General features: G+C 44.6%; 1 protein-coding gene across 2 annotated transcripts in view; it reads right to left on the reverse strand.

Annotated features, from left to right (window-relative positions):
• Positions 1-16469, reverse strand: part of DGKB (diacylglycerol kinase beta) — a 366542-nt gene that overhangs the window by 206983 nt on the left and 143090 nt on the right. The gene's annotated exons all lie outside the window — the stretch shown is intronic.

Below are 16469 nucleotides of genomic sequence, written 5' to 3' on the forward strand. Positions count from 1 at the left end.
TTCTTGAAAAGTTTAAAGCCCAACTCCGACATTCCTGGACTGCATCCTTGAAGTTGTCACAGTTCCACCCAAAAAAACTTTATCTTAGAAGGTCCAGCTCAAGAAAGGCAAGCAACAAGATGGACTGAAACATTTGTAAAAATAAAGACATTGGCACCTAGAAACCCCATGAAACCCCAAGAGCAGTGAAAAGTTGAAAGCCTAACTCCAACATTCCTGGACTGCATCCTTGAAGTTGTCACAGTTCCACTCCAAAAAACTTTATCTTAGAAGGTCCAACTCATGAAAGACAAGCAACAAGATGGACTAAAACATTTGTAGAAATAAAGACATTGCCACCTAGAAACCCAATGACCCCCAAGAGCAGTGAGAACCGACTGGAGCTCCATCAACCAGAAGACTTTAACTCATTTTTTGGACCTAAACACTGTGTCTGGATTTTTTTTTCCGAGTGATCTAGTTACCTATATATTTATGTATATCAATTGCTTTTACGATGAAATAGACCCTAAAGGGCTGTATTTATCAAAGTGTTTGAGATCTGCGCGTCTGGGGGACTAATTAGGGAAAATGTGATGGTACATCAAAAAAACAGCTGTTCCACCTGCTATAAAAGTCAGTTTTGTATATATTAGAGCAGCAAAGTCAGAATTTATTCCGTAAGGGTCAAATCAGTTCGGGTTTCTGGAGAATTTCTCTTTTTTGAATGGGAGTCGGCATTTACCGCAGATACTCATTGATGGAGTCTGAAGAGCGACTATTCAGCTTGAGATGTCTCCTAACAAGTAATGGAGATCTGTACAAATCGCCTATCACCATATATTTGCAGTTTCCTCTACAGAGGAGGTCTATCTAGGTCTACCGGAGACTTAAGGAACATACTGTAATGACCATCCCTTTAAGAAGACACCTGCACTGTGATGCTCACGTGGTTCTTCACCTCTTCATTGGCTTATGTATATTTATCTCTGGTTGTACCATGGGGTTAGAGCCACCAATGTCAAAGAGGTGAGGAACTTACAGCAGGTTTGCTCCACCGGCTGAGAGCCTACACTCAACAGACATCTAATAATGGTACATTCCATCCTTTGGAATGTACCATTGTGAATAAACGTAATGGATTTTTACATTTTTTTTTTATCAGTTTCCTCTATAGAGGGCATCTATATCAGTCTACTGGAGCCTTAAGCATCACCAAAATTACTGTCCCTTGTCACTGTAATGTTGCCTTATCTCTGGAAGTCTCTAGAAGTCGTTAAAGGGGTATTCCTCCCACGAAGACAAGATTCTTACATATACTCAGGAAAACAAAATAACACATTCCCTAATTTACCATTATTAACAAAAATACAGAATTTTACAGATATAATTCCACCTGTCTCTATCAGCTCTGTTGTACACAATTTTGGTTGTTTCCCTGGATATGACTGTAAACTTTCTGACTATGGTTGGTTTCTTCTCATGAATAGCTTCTCTTGTCTGCACACTGCAGTGCTCTCTACCTCCTGCCACTTCCCCTCCATTACAAGATGAGCTCAGACACAGGCACTTCTTGTCAGGAAGCAGCAGTGTGCAGAGACTTCTTATACAATCTACAGATAAATAAGGGATTTATAGCTGAGGTGACTGTGTGTTTTATTTATCAAGTGAGGCAGCAGAGCTGAGAGGGTCATTGTGTATTATATGCATCTCATGGATCTCATCATCTCTCATCTCCCTTTCTATGTGTCAGACACTAGTACAATGTTCAGAATGATAATACTTGTGTATACTGGGCCGACACGGTGGTACCTAATAATACTGGTATATACTGAGCAAACATGGCAGTGCCTGACAATACTGGTATATACTGGTACATGGTGGTGCCTGATAGTGAGGCCTCTTTGAGGGGACACCTGGTGGGATCCCCCATAAAAATTCCTACCACCAGTGAATGTGCAACGCCCCTGCCAATGTATAGTCAAGGGGGTAGATGCGAACAGGGCCCTGTACCTATCAGGATCCATCTAATGAGTCTGATCAACTCACCCAAGGGATAGTGCAGCGAGATCTCAGGTAATCTGCAGCTGTAGCCTCTGCCTGGAAAGGCAATAGTTAAATGGTTGTAAGATGTTATCCAATTGTGTGGCTGTATTGTGAACTGGAGTGTGATTGGAGAGGAGCTACCACCTGACCGGGGGGAGGATAAAACCCCTGTGCAGCGGGAGTACATGGTCAGACCTCATGGTCTATCCACAGAGCAGAGAGTCAGACCTGCTGTCAGAGTGAACAGAGAGACCGCTTTAGTGCTGTCACAGAACCCAATCCCAGGAACTGAGTCAGGAGACTCTAATCCAGAGCTGCAGCTTCCACAGTTTGGACACAGCTCCATCTCCATTATCCCGGTCTGCATCTACTACCAGGCTGGTGCACTAATCCTGAGGACCCCTCTCCACGACCACTCCAGTCCCAGAATCTGCTGTGAGATTGTTTTGGCCCATTGCCCACTGTTCAATAAAGAACCGTGAGTTGATTTGCACAACATTGCCTCCGTCTGATCCCTGGATACAGCTGTTACCACCACAGGCTCCCCCATCCATTACTCGGGGACATATACTACGGACACTAAGGGGTTACCCCAGGGAGATCCAGCACATCAGCCTCTCCCTCCATATTTCTTGCACACACCACCTGCTGGAGACGTGCCAGGATAGCCCTCCGTTCCCCATACCAAGCACCGTGACATCAGCGTGTCCTATACCGCAACCGCCAGCCACTACGGTATTCTGGGCCCCGGCTGCCTCCAGGCCCCGGTTGGGGATGTTACAAATGCGTCGCCTCTAGTCCAGGTCTCTTCTCCGTCTCGTCGTCAGGTTGTCGATGTCTATAAAGATTTGTAAATTGACTGACAGACGACCGGGTGGTGAACTTTTATTACCGCCGTGTAATTCTTAATTGGGTCCGATGAACAATGGGCGCCCTGAGTTATAGACTCTCTCCTCTCACCATATAATTAGGATATAATTACCCGCAGGATCTCAGGATGATGTAGAACCTTTAGACTAAACGCGCCCTCATTAAGGAGCGGCTCCCAATGTACATTTATTCAATCAGTGGGAATTAATTAAAATGTTACTGGAATCAGGGAGATGGCAATAAAGACGACATTTATTAAGAAATGTGATCGCGGCAGAAGCGAAGGGAACGCGCGCTAAATGTGCCGGAAAATACACAAGAAAACGACTCCTCGCGGAATCACAGGGGGCGCTATACTCCGTCTGCACCGCTGGGGCACATCACACCCATAAATATACTGCCATATTCACACGTTTCTGGCAATTTCAGCTCACTATTAACCATAATACCGCCATATGGTGTAAACTCTCCAAGCAAATCAGCTATAGAATCATGAATTGAAAAAATAATACCGCCATATAGTGCTCATGTAAAATATCATATCCAACCCATTTACCTCTTGGCAGTCCTCATGTAATACTATAATACTACAGGACCAAACAATATATTGTATTATATAAAATACAGCAGAGGGGGAGACACAAGAGCTTACAGTCTATGAGAATGAGGGGGGGGGGGACACAAGAGCTTACAGTCTATGAGGATGAGGGGGTGACACAAGAGCTTACAGTCTATGAGGATGAGGAGGTGACACAAGAGCTTACAGTCTATGAGGATGAGGGGGTGACACAAGAGCTTACAGTCTATGAGGATGAGGGGTGACACAAGAGCTTACAGTCTATGAGGATGAGGTGGACACAAGAGCTTACAGGCTATGAGGATGAGGGGGTGACACAAGAGCTTACAGTCTATGAGGATGAGGGGGTGACACAAGAGCTTACAGTCTATGAGGATGAGAAGGTGACACAAGAGCTTACAGTCTATGAGGATGAGGGGGGTGACACAAGAGCTTACAGTCTATGAGGATGAGGGGGGTGACACAAGAGCTTACAGTCTATGAGGATGAGAAGGTGACACAAGAGCTTACAGTCTATGAGGATGAGGGGGGTGACACAAGAGCTTACAGTCTATGAGGATGAGGGGGTGACACAAGAGCTTACAGTCTATGAGGATGAGGGGTGACACGAGAGCTTACAGTCTATGAGGATGAGGGGGTGACACAAGAGCTTACAGTCTATGAAGATGAGGGTGACACAAGAGCTTACAGTCTATGAGGATGAGGGGGTGACACAAGAGCTTACAGTCTATGAGGATGAGGGGGTGACACAAGAGCTTACAGTCTATGAGGATGAGGGGGTGACACAAGAGCTTACAGACTATGAGGATGAGGGGTGACACAAGAGCTTACAGTCTATGAGGATGAGGAGGTGACACAAGAGCTTACAGTCTATGAGGATGAGGGGGTGACACAAGAGCTTACAGTCTATGAGGATGAGGGGGTGACACAAGAGCTTACAGACTATGAGAATGAGGGGGGGACACAAGAGCTTACAGTCTATGAGGATGAGGGGGGACACAAGAGCTTACAGTCTATGAGGATGAGGGGGAGACACAAGAGCTTACAGTCTATGAGGATGAGGGGTGACACAAGAGCTTACAGTCTATGAGGATGAGGGGGTGACACAAGAGCTTACAGTCTATGAGGATGAGGGGTGACACAAGAGCTTACAGTCTATGAGGATGAGGGAGTGACACAAGAGCTTACAGTATATGAGGATGAGGGGGTGACACAAGAGCTTACAGTCTATGAGGATGAGCAGGACACAAGAGCTTACAGTCTATGAGGATGAGGGGGTGACACAAGAGCTTACAGTCTATGAGGATGAGGGAGTGACACAAGAGCTTACAGTCTATGAGGATGAGAAGGTGACACAAGAGCTTACAGTCTATGAGGATGAGGGGGGTGACACAAGAGCTTACAGTCTATGAGGATGAGGGGGTGACACAAGAGCTTACAGTCTATGAGGATGAGGGGTGACACGAGAGCTTACAGTCTATGAGGATGAGGGGGTGACACAAGAGCTTACAGTCTATGAAGATGAGGGTGACACAAGAGCTTACAGTCTATGAGGATGAGGGGGTGACACAAGAGCTTACAGTCTATGAGGATGAGGGGGTGACACAAGAGCTTACAGTCTATGAGGATGAGGGGGTGACACAAGAGCTTACAGACTATGAGGATGAGGGGTGACACAAGAGCTTACAGTCTATGAGGATGAGGAGGTGACACAAGAGCTTACAGTCTATGAGGATGAGGGGGTGACACAAGAGCTTACAGTCTATGAGGATGAGGGGGTGACACAAGAGCTTACAGACTATGAGAATGAGGGGGGGACACAAGAGCTTACAGTCTATGAGGATGAGGGGGGACACAAGAGCTTACAGTCTATGAGGATGAGGGGGAGACACAAGAGCTTACAGTCTATGAGGATGAGGGGTGACACAAGAGCTTACAGTCTATGAGGATGAGGGGGTGACACAAGAGCTTACAGTCTATGAGGATGAGGGGTGACACAAGAGCTTACAGTCTATGAGGATGAGGGAGTGACACAAGAGCTTACAGTATATGAGGATGAGGGGGTGACACAAGAGCTTACAGTCTATGAGGATGAGGAGGTGACATAAGAGCTTACAGTCTATGAGGATGAGGTAGTGACACAAGAGCTTACAGTCTATGAGGATGAGGGGGTGACACAAGAGCTTACAGTCTATGAGGATGAGGGGATGACACAAGAGCTTACAGTATATGAGGATGAGGGGGTGACACAAGAGCTTACAGTCTATGAGGATGAGTGGGTGACACAAGAGCTTACAGTCTATGAGGATGAGGGGGTGACACAAGAGCTTACAGTCTATGAGGATGAGGGGTGACACAAGAGCTTACAGTCTATGAGGATGAGGGGGTGACACAAGAGCTTACAGTCTATAAGTATGAGTGGAGGGGACACAAGAGGGATAAGAGTTTTTATAATTTGATAAATAAAAATTCTGCTGCCTCTTATTCAGATGCATCTTATATACAAAGTCCAAGGTGATTGTGGCTGCAGAGAATCCTGGAGCTTTTTACGTGTAACAAACAGAAGGACACAGGGCGTGCTAGAAAAGAGAGAGTTGACATTTCATGCAGTTAGCGAGTGTGATAGATCTGCCTAAAGAGATGGGTTTAAAGAACACGTTAGAAAGTTTGGAGGGTGGGTATTAGTCTGATAGTCCGGGAGAGGTCATTCCAAAGAATTGGTGCAGCTCGGGAGAAGTCCTGGAGACGTGCATGAGAGGTTGGAATTAAGGTAGAGATTAATCAAATATCACTGGCAGATTGAAGAGCTTGAGTAGGGGTGAGAGAAGAGAGATAGGGAAGGTGCAGCACTGTGCAGAGCTTTGTGGATGAGGGTTATTATTTTAAACTGTATTCAGAAGGAGACCGGCAGCCAGTGCAATGACCGGCACAGACTGGAGGCATCTGTGTAGCATTTGGTCTGAGAGACGAGCCTGGCTGCTGCATTGAGAATAGATTGTAGAGGAGAGAGTTTAGTGAGTGGAAGGTGATTAGTAGGGAGTTACAGTCGTCTAGTCGAGATTGAATCAGAGCGACAATTAGCATTTTGGAAGTTTGAAATGTCAGAAACGGCCGGATTCTGGAGATGTTTCTGAGATGCATCCGGCAAGAGCGAGCAAGAGATTGAATATATGGTAAAAAGGAGAGGTCAGAGTCCAGCACAACCCCAAGACAGCGGGCCTGCTGCCTCGGTGCTATAGTGATCTCAGGGTTGGGAAAGGCACCCCTCCATTCTATACTGGGAGTCCCAGCATTCCTACCCTTATAGCGACCCTGACTGTAGGGTCATGGGTGGGGAGGATGCATCAGGAAATAAGTTTCCATGCTGTCATACCCACAGTCACCACTGGGGGAGTTCACCATGCACAGACTTAACCAGCCATCAGTGATACTATCTCCTCCAAGAATTACAGGGGTTTCTTTTTGTTCAAAATGGATATTTTATAGAAATACATATTAGACCATAAAATTAAATGTATTTAAAAAAAAATCATATGAGGAATAAATAGAAAAAGTTCTCAAAATTCACCATTAAAAATGAAGATATATAAAAACAGATATGACTGAGCCTCACAGTGATAGGAACCAGTAGAGGGCGTTTTTTTTCTGGTGCAGCTCGTTAACCTTTAGTTTATCGATTAATCTGATTTTAAGTTCTGGACTTTTGACCTCCAGGCTCTACACTCACCGGCCACTTTATTAGGTACACCTGTCCAACTGCTCGTTAACACTTAATTTCTAATCAGCCAATCACATGGCGGCAGCTCAGTGCATTTAGGCATGTAGACATGGTCAAGACAATCTCCTGCAGTTCTCCCGAGCATCAGTATGGGGAAGAAAGGTGATTTGAGGCCTTTGAACGTGGCATGGTTGTTGGTGCCAGAAGGGCTGGTCTGAGTATTTCAGAAACTGCTGATCTAATGGGATGTTCACGCACAACCATCTCTAGGGTTTACAGAGAATGGTACAAAAAAGAAAAAACATCCAGTGAGCGGCAGTTCTGTGGGCGGAAATGCCTTGTTGATGCCAGAGGTCAGAGGAGAATGGGCAGACTGGTTCGTGCTGATAGAAAGGCAACAGTGACTCAAATCGCCACCCGTTACAACCAACGTAGGCAGAAGAGCATCTCTGAACGCACAGTACGTCCAACTTTGAGGCAGATGGGCTACAGCAGCAGAAGACCACACTGGGTGCCACTCCTTTCAGCTAAGAACAGGAAACTGAGGCTACAATTTGCACAAGCTCATCGAAATTGGACAGTAGAAGATTGGAAAAACGTTGCCTGGTCTGATGAGTCTCGATTTCTGCTGCGACATTCGGATGGTAGGGTCAGAATTTGGCGTCAACAACATGAAAGCATGGATCCATCCTGCCTTGTATCAGCGGCTCAGGCTGGTGGTGGTGGTGTCATGGATCCATCCTGCCTTGTATCAGCGGCTCAGGCTGGTGGTGGTGGTGTCATGGATCCATCCTGCCTTGTATCAGCGGCTCAGGCTGGTGGTGGTGGTGTCATGGATCCATCCTGCCTTGTATCAGCGGCTCAGGCTGGTGGTGGTGGTGTCATGGATCCATCCTGCCTTGTATCAGCGGCTCAGGCTGGTGGTGGTGGTGTCATGGATCCATCCTGCCTTGTATCAGCGGCTCAGGCTGGTGGTGGTGGTGTCATGGATCCATCCTGCCTTGTATCAGCGGCTCAGGCTGGTGGTGCTGGTGTCATGGATCCATCCTGCCTTGTATCAGTGGGTCAGGCTGGTGGTGCTGGTGTCATGGATCCATCCTGCCTTGTATCAGCGGCTCAGGCTGGTGGTGGTGGTGTCATGGTGTCTTTGGGCCCCTTGGTACAACGCCACAGCCTACCTGAGTATTGTTGCTGACCGTGTCCATCCCTTTATGAGCACAATGTACCCTGTAACATCTGATGGCTACTTTCAGCAGGATAATGCGCCAGGTCATAAAGCTGGAATCATCTCAGACTGGTTTCTTGAACATGACAATGAGGTCACTGGACACAAATGGCCTCCACAGTCACCAGATCTCAATCCAATAGAGCATCTTTGGGATGTGGTGGAACGGGAGATTCGCATCATGGATGTGCAGCCGACAAATCTGCGGCAACTGTGTGATGCCATCATGTCACTATGGAGCAAAATCTCTGAGGAGCTTCCAGCACCTTGTTGTATCTATGCCACGAAGAATTGAGGCAGTTCTGAAGGCAAAAGGGGGTCCAACCCGTTACTAGTATGGTGGACCTAATAAAGTGGCCGGTGAGTGTATATCCCAGCATCCTCTACATAAATGTGACTTTAGCATCAGATTAGTTATGTGGAATCTTGTTACTGCATTTTTGTTACTGCATTGTTACCATTTTCCTGCTATGTTGTTACTATTTTGTTAGTATTTTGTACGTCCACTTTTTGGCTTTCACCACTGACTGGGATTCTTCTGGACACGTTCTCCATCAGATGCACCCAAAATCTGATCTCGGGTCTCTTCTACACATTCCCAATGTTGTTGCATCCTGGGGACTCAGTTGGTACAAATACAATTTTTGTTCAAAAAATGATTATTTCCGGTTGTGGACTCCGTAACGGAAAATTTCTGAAACATTTTTTTGTCATTTTGCAACTCTTAAAAATGAACCCCTTACACCAAAGTATGAAAAAGTTATGAGCAGCAGAACGCGGCCAGATAAAGAATTTTTTTTCTGTACGAAACTTTAAAATTTTTTTTAAATGTATTAAAACACAATTAAACCAATTTAACAGTGGTATCCTCAAAGCTGCACTAACAGGGGAGGTGCTATTTGGAATGAAAAATTAAAGGCATAAATACAGAGCCCACAAGAAAAAAACATAGTGGAAATGCTGTGTGTCACTGCATTTGGAATTTATTTCCTCCTTCCCAGTTCACGGCATGGCTAGAAAGTACAATGGGGCACATTTACAAAGGGTCAGCGGACCGCACTTTAGTCGGATATTCTAACGTTTTCGAATTAGCTCCCCTGGATTTGTCAGGCATTTAGAGGGGGATTTTGGCGCACTAGATCGGATTTTGGCGCACCGCCGGCGGTTTTCATGCGACACAAATCGGGGGCGGGGCATTGGACGATCCTACTTATTTGGACTGAGCGCGAGACTTAACTTTAAAATTGTGTCATGAGGCATGCACTTACATGCAGAAGGAAGAAGAAGGCGAATTCACTCTAATCACTCGTCTCCAATCTCCTAATGTCTAAATGTCATACGTTTTTATTAAAAACGGAAGCCGATGCTTCTTACGATAATGAAGTTGAGGCTTCCTCACCTTTTTCGGACCACCATTCCAAACTCTGGTAATCCGGATCACGTGTTGATTACACGGACCTCTGTGATGTCACTTTTACAAAGCATAAGAACTGCCTCCACTGCCGCGTTTGCCGCCCGAGGACTGATAAACTTTGTGGATTTGATTTTGTCTGGACTTCCACCTCTTGGCTCTGGGATGGTTCTATTACTTGAGGTGTGGTACTGCAGTACCATAAATGGGTATTATGATTAGTATTTTATTCTGGGTCAGAGATACCTTCTAGATACCTGCTGTGACTGACAACCTTGACTTAACACTGGATTTCTGGAGTTGTCAGCCGTGTCACATGTTTTTCCTGTGTCACTGATCCCTGTTCACTTATCATCCGAACTGTAACCCATAGAAGATAATGGCTCCTGTATTCTAGTGAAGGAAGAGGCAAGGCTTATAACAGCCCCGCCCCCGCGGAGCACTAGCACCACATTACTCCATACCATGCATCTTACTCCTGATAAAGCTGCTCTCTACCCATAAGTCATCTGTCTAATAGAAAAAAATGAATATAATCTAAAAGTTTTAGATGATTGGAAATTGAGCATATAGTGTCGTAATCTCAACGGTGAGTTTAGTAACACTAATTAAAACCAATTAATTAGGGTCTTTCATTAATTACAGATGAAAGCAAAGACTTCATAAATATGTTGACGCTTTATTGTTTAATTCTATTTCATCGCTGACTCTTTCTTTTGCTCGGTCGAAAGTCGGAAAAAACATTTTATAGGAAAAAAAATCTCATGGATTTGGTGTCTGAGGACGGAAAAGTAAGAATCCGGCTCCCTCTGCTGGTCAGCGGGAAAACTGCAATGTAATAAAGGTCGATTGAAATAATCTAAAACCAGCTGCTTCAGAACCTCTTTTGGATGGGGACAAACCACAAAGACTTCAATCCAGTAACTGATATCACAATCTTTTTATCTCAAATTGAATAAGATAAGGTCTGGATGATCACTTTTTGGGCACTTGGCTTAATGTACAGGAGGAGAGAGGAACTGGCGGGTTAGGAGAGGGGCAAAAGGGGCAATTACATATCAGAATACCCCGGCAGGTAATGGGTGAGGAGGGCCTATCTTCTAGGCTGTGCACATGGCCGCCATATTGCATCAAGGGGGGAAGGAGGTCATGTAGCAAATCGGAGAAACCAGAATTGTCTCAGGAATAGATTGCCACAATCAGATCTGCAAAATCTATTGAGGTCCAAAAGTAATCAACACATAAATCTTCAAAAACAACGACCCGGGATGTTCCCTGTGATGTACAGCACTGGGCACAGAGCTGAAGGTGCTGGATCCAGTCACTGAGAACCCGCATGAGAATCTCTGTGCTGATAACACGTGAACCGCAAGAGATATTGGAGATCTGATTAAGGAAATTGATGTCCGAGACAATTTCGGACTTCTGTGATGTTACGTGAAAACCTTTCCACTGGAGAAACTTGTCCTTGATCCAATATGACCGCTTTCAAGATGGCGGCTATGTTCTAGATATAAGCTAAACGATAGGGGGCAGTATAAGTGTTACCCGAATATTTCCGTTTTGCGCAGATTTCTCCTGAATTGCCCCTGGATTTTGGCGCACGCGATCGGATTGTGGCGCATCGGCGCTGGCATGCACGAGACAGAAATCGGGGGGTGTGGCCGAACAAAAACCTGACGGATTCGGGAAACCGCTGCATTTTAAAAAAAAATCTGTTGCGGAGCTTGCACTTACCTTCACTCAGCCCGGCTCGGTGAACTCCAGCGCGTTCAGATGCTTTTCAGCGCAGCAGCGCCACCTGGTGGACGGCGGAGGAACTACCTTAATGAATCCCGGCCGGACCCGAATACAGCGCAGAGAACGCGCCGCTGGATCACGAATGGACCGGGTAAGTAAATCTGCCACCTTGTTTCTTCATTGATCACAAGAAGTGTTCAGGTCCTGAATGTTCATCAAGTGATTCAGCAGTCCTGCTACTTACTACTGTGTGCAGACTCTCCATGATTCTTTCTTTACATCTCTGAGCTCATCCGAATAGAAGGAGCTGCAGCTGCAGAGTTTTGACTCATCCTGCCCCCTCCCTTCTCCCTGTCTCTCTCAGTGAGACAGACAGTGAATGGAGAAAAACAGTAGGGGACATTATAGAGCAGCGAGAGAGAGGAAGTTGTGTGTATATGCAGAGAGCAGAATGGGGAGAACATGGAAAGGCTGAAGCTTTCAAAGGAGGCAAAGACACAGGTGCATGTACATGTCTAAGGGAAGAGATTTATTAAAAAGTGTCCAACCCCTTTAACTTGAAATTCTTAAATAACAAATGTTGAGGGTTTTATGGATCATTCAAAAACGCCTTGATGCCTTGAGGTAGTGAGACCCCAAATTACACAGATGGGGTCAGGTTCCAGGTTGTCGTTGGCTTTTTCGGGCACATACAGCAATGTTCTAAAACGTTCTCCCATTGTAGAACATTTTGACAGCCAAGTGAAAAGACTAAGGTGGGACATGATGTCATTCCACATGGACAGAGGTTCCTTCTCACTTATTTTAGGATTTTCCTAACCCGGCTTTGTGTGCCTTTATTTCATGGGTGGAGGAAGACTCATGGTAGAGGGTTCCTGCTGAGGTTCCAGCTCATTGTATCCATCATTCTAGATGTCTTTGCCGGCTTCATGGTTGGCTCTCCACCTCGGATACCTCCGATAGTGACATGACTGGTGGGGAATAGAGCAAGGAGGACGACCCCAATCGACCTTCCAGAGGCATCGAGAGAATGAGGTTTACCCTTATGTGTCAGCAATGGGGCTCGACATGGAGAACTCGCTGCAGAGGAATAACAGTCACCAAGAATTGTGCCGCGTGTAACGCAGACCAAAACCGAGATATAGTACAACCGGTCCCAAAGAAGCAACAAGCTGCTGACCAGATCTGTCGGGAGAATTATGAACCAAAATTGTGGCTCGTAAAAGATTCCAATTAGTGTTGTTTCAGGTTCAAAGAATTCGGCCAAACCTTGTATGAAAATTTGGTTTGGCTAAACGGACGTGAACACCCAATGGTAATCGGGATTAGTGATGGCACCGACTGCAGATGGTGACCCTATAAATGCCGCTGTAGGGTCATTGAGGAGCGAAGATCCTAGGGAAAGCGGTGACGTCCACACTCCACTTTACCAATGCAATTAAAGGCATAACACCCGCGATCAGTCCCAGCACAATCACCGGTGGGGGTGAACCCGAACGCTGAACCAGAACTTAAACTTCTGTCCGGAGTTTGAGGACCACCAACTCTCAATGTTTGGAACAGACCCCAACTTTCCTATTGGGGTCTTCTGAACTCTAATTATAATCCAAAAACAAAAGATTTTTTGCAATTTGTTTTATAGATATTAATGTATAAAATTAGCCTGATGAAAACTTTACCAATTAAGTGTTTCTACCTTCATAACGACCAACAATACGCGTGTAGTGTAACCCAAAAAAAAGTTCAAAGAAGTAAAAAAAAGTCACAAAAAATTATAATGTCTTATAGAAAAGTTTCAATAAAAAAGCACATTATTATTATTATTATTATTAAAAAATTAAAAACAGATTTAAAAACTAAATAAAACAGGATTACTTAATGCATCTTATTTATTCTTTATAATGGGGAGATGGGGGTGATGGAAAACAACATGGCTGAAGCTTTGGCCACTGGGGGGGGGGGGGGGGGGGTTGGCCACTTCTTGACATGTTGCACATGTGCATTTGCAGTCTTGTGGACTACCTGAATGTTCATCAGGTGATGCAGCAGTCCTGCTACTGTGTGCTGTGTGCAGACTCTCCGTGATTCTTTCTTAACATCTCTGAGATTTTAGATAAACAAAAAAATTGCAAAAAAGAAAAATGAAGATTGAAAACAAAAGTAAAAAACTAGGACTAAAATTATATTTTCAGAATAAATCAAACATAAAAATTTTTTGGGGTTTTGTTTTTAGGCATATGTAATTGTTATTTTGGAGGACAGTAGAACTGCAGAGATATCAAACGTGTGCAATTTTATGTTAAACTTGCATTGTCCGATAAAAGCAAACATCTGCGCTCACCATGTGTGTTCTGTATTATAATATTCCTATATAATATTATCCCTGTACTGTGACATCACTGTGTGTATTATCCCTGTACTGTGACATCACTGTGTGTATTATCTCTGTACTGTGACATTACTGTGTATATTATCCCTGTACTGTGACATCACTGTGTGTATTATCCCTGTACTGTGACATCACTGTGTGTATTATCTCTGTACTGTGACATGACTGTGTGTATTATCCCTGTACTGTGACATCACTGTGTGTATTATCCCTGTACTGTGACATCACTGTGTGTATTATCTCTGTACTGTGACATCCCTGTACTGTGACATCACTGTGTGTATTATCCCTGTACTGTGACATCACTGTGTGTATTACCCCTGTACTGTGACATCACTGTGTGTATTACCCCTGTACTGTGACATCGCTGTGTGTATTATCCCTGTACTGTGACATCGCTGTGTGTATTATCCCTGTACTGTGACATCACAGTGTGTACTATCTCTGTACTGTGACATCACTGTGTGTATTATCCCTGTACTGTGACATCGCTGTGTGTATTATCCCTGCACTGTGACATCACTGTGTGTATTCTCCCTGTACTGTGACATCACTGTGTGTATTATCCCTGTACTGTGACATCACTGTGTGTATTATCCCTGTACTGTGACATCACTGTGTGTACTATCTCTGTACTGTGACATCACTGTGTGTATTATCTCTGTACTGTGACATCACTGTGTGTATTATCCCTGTACTGTGACATCACTGTGTCTATTATCCCTGTACTGTGACATCACTGTGTGTATTATCCCTGTACTGTGACATCGCTGTGTGTATTATTCCTGCACTGTGACATCGCTGTGTGTATTATCCCTGTACTGTGACATCACTGTGTGTATCATCCCTGTACTGCGACATCACTGTGTGTATTATCCCTGTACTGTGACATCACTGTGTGTATTATCCCTGTACTGTGACATCACTGTGTGTATTATCTCTGTACTGTGACATCGCTGTGTGTGTTATCCCTGTACTGTGACATCACTGTGTATTATCCCTGTTCTGTGACATCACTGTGTGTATTATCCCTGTACTGTGACATCGCTGTGTGTATTATCCCTGTACTGTGACATCACTGTGTATTATCCCTGTTCTGTGACATCACTGTGTGTATTATCTCTGTACTGTGACATCACTGTGTGTATTATCCCTGTACTGTGACATCACTGTGTGTATTATCCCTGTTCTGTGACATCACTGTGTGTATTATCCCTGTACTGTGACATCACTGTGTGTATTATCCCTGTTCTGTGACATCACTGTGTGTATTATCCCTGTACTGTGACATCACTGTGTGTATTATCCCTGTACTGTGACATCACTGTGTGTATTATCCCTGTACTGTGACATCACTGTGTGTATTATCCCTGCACTGTGACATCGCTGTGTGTATTATCCCTGTACTGTGACATCGCTGTGTGTATTATGACTGTACTGTGACATCACTGTGTATTATCCCTGTTCTGTGACATCACTGTGTGTATTATCCCTGTACTGTGACATCACTGTGTGTATTATCCCTGTTCTGTGACATCACTGTGTGTATTATCCCTGTACTGTGACATCACTGTGTGTATTATCCCTGTACTGTGACATCGCTGTGTGTATTATCCCTGTACTGTGACATCACTGTGTGTATTATTCCTGCACTGTGACATCACTGTGTGTATTATCTCTGTACTGTGACATCACTGTGTATTATCCCTGTACTGTGACATCACTGTGTGTATTATCCCTGTACTGTGACATCACTGTGTGTATTATCCCTGTACTGTGACATCACTGTGTGTATTATCCCTGTGCTGTGACATCACTGTGTGTATTAATCCCTGAGCTGTGACATCACTGTGTGTATTATCCCTGTACTGTAACATCACTGTGTGTATTATCCCTGTACTGTGACATCACTGTGTGTATTATCTCTGTACTGTGACATCACTGTGTGTATTATCCGTATACTGTGACATCACTGTGTGTATTATCCCTGTACTGTGACATCACTGTGTGTATTATCCCTGTACTGTGACATCACTGTGTGTATTATCCCTGTACTGTGACATCACTGTGTGTATTATCCCTGTACTGTGACATTACTGTGTGTATTATCCCTGTACTGTGACATCACTGTGTGTATTATCCCTGTTCTGTGACATCACTGTGTGTATTATCCCTGTACTGTGACATCACTGTGTGTATTATCCCTGTACTGTGACATCGCTGTGTGTATTATCCCTGTAATGTGACATCACTGTGTGTATTATCTCTGTACTGTGACATCACTGTGTATTATCCCTGTACTGTGACATCACTGTGTGTATTATCCCTGTACTGTGACATCACTGTGTGTATTATCCCTGTACTGTGACATCACTGTGTGTATTATCCCTGTGCTGTGACATCACTGTGTGTATTATCCCTGTACTGTGACATCACTGTGTGTATTATCCCTGTACTGTGACATCACTGTGTGTATTATCCCTGTGCTGTGACATCACTGTGTGTATTATCCCT

Source organism: Engystomops pustulosus, chromosome 5 (assembly GCF_040894005.1).
Source record: "Engystomops pustulosus chromosome 5, aEngPut4.maternal, whole genome shotgun sequence".
Taxonomy (NCBI): domain Eukaryota; kingdom Metazoa; phylum Chordata; class Amphibia; order Anura; family Leptodactylidae; genus Engystomops; species Engystomops pustulosus.